Consider the following 4,777-nt stretch of genomic DNA (forward strand, 5'->3'; position numbering starts at 1 on the left):
TTTATGATGCTTAGCATCAATTTTGACTGAACTGTCAGTGAAGCTGGTGAGAGGAAACCAGGGACCAGAGGTACTTTTTTGTGACCACAAATGATTCTACTCATCCAAAACCCAGGAAGTTCTCATGAACTGTGGTATCACTTGGAGGTTTCAACAGATGATAGAGCAAGGTCTGTCTTCTTGTGGAAGTTTCCAGAGAGCTTTCTCACAAGCCGCTGAGGGGAGCTGGGGAATGTCACTCCAGTGAACCAAAGTTAACCTTTTCACTCAAAAGCCTGTGGGGCCTAATACTTCCTAGACAGAAGCTCAAACAAAGGCAACATGAGTTTAGCTTGTTCATGCATTCTTGCCTGACATACACCCAGCACTACACACCTGCATGCACATGCGTGTGAGGCAACATCATCCTCATTACTGGATCAGACCTTCTCCAAGTTACATAGTACATGGTCATGATTCCTATCCCACATACTTGGGACAAGGTTTAAAGATCACAGCAGTAGCTGGAACTGAAATCTATACACCCCCCTTTTAACACAGAGGGATCTTCAGCTTCACTTCATACTAAAGATAACTATTTGGAATTAAGTCATCTGTGATGTACTCGCCTTGTCATATGGAATTAAATAGTTTGAGGCACAGGTGGATTAGAGTAATGCTTTTGACTAATCCAATACAAAATGTGAAGAATAGTTAATTGCATGCATTGTGCTACAGCAAAACTGTGTGTTGCTGTCTGCCTATTGAAACGGAAGTACAACTGAGTACCATGAGTCACACTGCTGCTGAGGGAGGTGGGGCAAAGCTCTGAACAAGTCCTCCCCATGGTGCTCCCTATAAATTATAGCCCAATGTGGAGAGTTCTGCAACTAAGATGGATGCAGTTTGGTCTCTGAAACGCTGTTCAGAGACTTCTCTCCTATAGAAACACATTTCTATATCTCTGCCATGGAGCTTGGTGCACCTGGGCTTATCTAGTGTGTCGGGTTTTGTGTTGCCAATACTGTGTAGACTTTGCCTCGTCTTGTAAATGTAATGTTAGAAAAAAAAAATCCCCCTATGTAAAGTGGCATAAATTTGTGAGATTCATTTTCTATATATAGGCTTCCTTTTTATGAGTTGAGTACACCATTTGCTTTTACAACAGTCTGATTATTGTCATGAATCTAACTTCTTATGGCCAATTTTCTCATTTACAGTTCGGTTAATACACAGTGACAGAATTTCCCCCCAGAAATATGGAACAAGATTAGTAATTAGTCAGCCAATTCTGGAGTGGTGTTAAGTTTTTATTGTTAGAGGTCCTTATTTGCCCTTTCAGCTCTTTTTAATACTGTTTCAGCAATTTGGTATTTGTCAGTGGAAATCAGGTTGCAAGTTCTGGTGTCATAGTATTATTAATATTGTGGGCCTAACAACTGCAATTGGTTGCAATTACCCCTGCTATTTGGGTAAGAGGCACTTTTTCAAGTGGGTGCTCCTTTTTTTAGCAGGGGGAGAGTAACTGGCCCACCTCACCCCAGCACTGTCTGTTCTAGTGGCTGTCTGCTGGTATTCCTTGGCATCTTTTTAGATTGTGAGCCCTTTTGGGACAGGGAGCCATTTAGTTATTTGATTTTTCTCTGTAAACTGCTTTGTGAACTTTTAGTTGAAAAGCGGTATATAAATACTGTTAATAATAATAATAACAATAATAACAATAACAATAATAACAACAACTGCAACGCTAACATCAGGTTGCATGCAAAACACACATCAGAAGTTTTTTAAGAAACTCCATATTTGGTGGTGGGGTGGAGCACTGCAGGGAGGACACTTAACACTTTTCCCATCCATTCAGAATCCCAAATGGCTTCTTCCCCATGCCGGCACCCTACACATGTTTGCCTTCCTTATCCCTAGTTCTTGTCCCCGCTCTTATTTGGGAGCTGCCTCTCTTATTAACCTAAGGGCAGCCCCATCTTGTGCTCCCGGCGCCCAGGGCTGCAGTAGCACTGAAAATGGCTGCCACTGCATCCTGCGCTCTCTACAGGCAGCGCCGGCAGGTCCTCTGGAGAACGGGACTTTCGTCCTCTTCCCCCAGGTAAGCTGAGTAGCCCAACAAAGGAGCTACTCAATTCTACGTCAACCCAAGGGTCAGTGTAGAATTTTGAGTATCCGTGTCAGGCCAGCAGCCCGAAACAGAGGCTCAGAATCCAGGGGAGCAAAGCTTCACCGGTCCCACCTCCCTCCATCCCTGCTCCCTCATCCCTGCTCGCCTCCTCCCCACCCTCTCCCTGTCCTCTGCCCCCCCGAACGCCTCCTCCCCGTCTCATCCCACATTTCCCCCTATCTCTCTGCTGCCTGGCTGACCACACGACCGCCCAGCAGCAGAACTCCGGTGCTCAACTGGCTCTAGCCCAGCGGTGGCCAGTGGAGTCCAACTGGTGCTCCACCGGCGCTAGGGCCCGCAAATGAGCCTTATGGCCCATTTGCAACAGTGCACATCAGCGGTGAGCTGGCGTGCACTGTGTAGGATTGAGCCCTAAGACCTCAATCATACTGAGATGCCAGAAGTAGTGTTCCAGTAGTGCAAAGCACTTCATGGAGGCATGAAAGCTGAGTCTCTGTCATGTGATGCAGGGTCACTTCCGCAAAGGGTGAGAGGCACAGTATGTGCAGCAGTGCCTCTGAGAGGTTCTGCTGGCACTGGTGAGTTGTCAGTGGAGTTGGAATGTGAGCGGGAAGGGGGAGTATCAGGGCATGTTGGGGGAGGAAATAGGGGTGTCAGGGAGGGAGTGGACACAGCGGCAGCAACTTGAGTGCAGATCCTATCTCCATAGAATGCCCTAGAACAGGGGTTCCCAAACCCTGGCCTGGGGCCCACTTGCAGCCCTCAGGGGCTCCCAATCTGGCTGGCGGGGAGTCCCCAGTCTCCAATGAGCCTCTGGCCCTCTGGAGACTTGCTGGAGCCTGTGCTGGCCTGACGCAACTGCTCTCAGCGTGAGGACTGTTCAACCTCTCACCTAATCTGTGGGACGAGGCCTTCCTCCACTACTTGCTGTTTCACATCTTTGGCGCAGCAGTGGCAGTGAAGGAAAGGTTGGCCTTGCTTTGTGCAAGACCTTTTATAGGCCTTGAGCTACTGAAAGACCTTTATTCATTAATATAAGTTCCATCTCTAATAAATTCATTTATGTAATTGGTTGGCAACCTTCAGTCTCGAAAGACTATGGTATAAGCCTACAGCACCTGGTATTCCCAGGTAGTCTCCCATCCAAGTACTAACCGGGCCTGACCCTGCTTAGCTTCCAAGATCAGATGAGATCGGGTATGTGCAGGGTAATTTATTCAAAATTTAAATGTAAGTTAATTCTTTTTTTCCCCAGCCCCCGACACAGTGTCAGAGAGATGAAGTGGCCCTCCTGCCAAAATGTTTGGACACCCCTGCCCTAGAGTGCCCAGTTTTGCTGGCATGAGTCCAAGAAGACCCATAGGTGATTGGGTAGCCTACTAGGAGGTAAATAAAATATTTTTACTTATCTCCTGTGGGCTGTCTATTTCCCATCCCCCATAACATGCAACATAGCCTCGGTTGGTACAGACAGCTACATGCTATAATGTGGTGGGGGGGGGACTGTACAGTAATCTTGGCTACTGCCTTCCTTACCCCTCCTTCTTCCTTATTCTTTATCACTTGTATCCCTGCTGGATAGGAACACAGCAAGATTAATGTTGTTGTTATTGTTATATTGATGTGCCAGTTCCAGCCTCCGCACCAGCCTAAGAAGCTAAGGATGCACCGGACTGGGGAGGATGCATAACCCCTCTCTTGCAGCCCAGGTTTATATCGAGATGTCCCATCAATGAGTATCAAACAGGGTTTAAATATCTTAAGCCTATGTGCCTACTGTCACATGTGAAATGGCAGCACATGAGCCTCCCACTCTCAGGTGTTCTGGCCTTGGACTGGTGCCCAGAGCATCCCACATATTATGATAAACAGCAAGGGAGGCTGTGTCTGGATAAGCAGTGACCACTAACTGGTGCCAAAAAGCTAATAAGCAAGGACTCTGCAATTCTACTCAAAGGTATAATCATATTTGCCAAGCCTTGAACAAGCAGACTGACCTTTGGGAAGAACTCAGAATACAAAGGTCTTCTGGTGCTATTGGCACTTCAGCATGTGTGCGTGAGATGCAGGGTACATGGCTCTGTGGGTGTAAGTGAGAAAGGAAGAATAGCTGTAAGTGAGGAGTGTGTGTAGGTATGTAGCTGGGTGTATGCATGGGACATGGAAAAGTGGGTAAAATAGTTGTAACTATATGCTAGAACCACTAAATTTTTCATGTGTGTGTGAATGGGGTGTAAAGATGTGTCTGAATGCGGAAGAGTGAGGAGCATTACCAAGGACTGAGTTGTTTTTCTATTTGTGTCACATAGAACCAGTATCAGAGGTCAGCACCTTTCAGCTGTTGCCAAAGACCCACATCAATCTCTGAAATGACCATAGTTCATGCAGTGACACAGCGATGATCTCACCAGAGAAAGCTACCCTATCATCTGCCCAATTTGGGAAAAAGACACCACCACCAAGGGAAGGACTACCCATGCAAGAACAGAGCCATGGAGATCACATGGCTAAAGAGTCTTTTGAAGCTTGAAGGAAGGAACTCTTGAGCAGTGAGGGAGAAGGCCTGAGCCCTGGAATTAAAGTACAGTGTGCCCTTCATCCACTGGAAAGAGTTCCTCTCTATACTTTCTTCAACAGATGGGTGGCTGAGACTAGGAACCCCAC

At 46.8% G+C, this 4,777-nt stretch overlaps 1 pseudogene; it reads right to left on the bottom strand.

Moving 5' to 3' along the window:
• Positions 1 to 3,219: 3,219 nt before the first annotated feature.
• LOC136638253 (5S ribosomal RNA) lies at positions 3,220 to 3,338 on the bottom strand (annotated as a pseudogene).
• Positions 3,339 to 4,777: the final 1,439 nt, after the last annotated feature.

This window comes from Tiliqua scincoides, chromosome 1 (assembly GCF_035046505.1).
Source record: "Tiliqua scincoides isolate rTilSci1 chromosome 1, rTilSci1.hap2, whole genome shotgun sequence".
NCBI classification, from domain to species: domain Eukaryota; kingdom Metazoa; phylum Chordata; class Lepidosauria; order Squamata; family Scincidae; genus Tiliqua; species Tiliqua scincoides.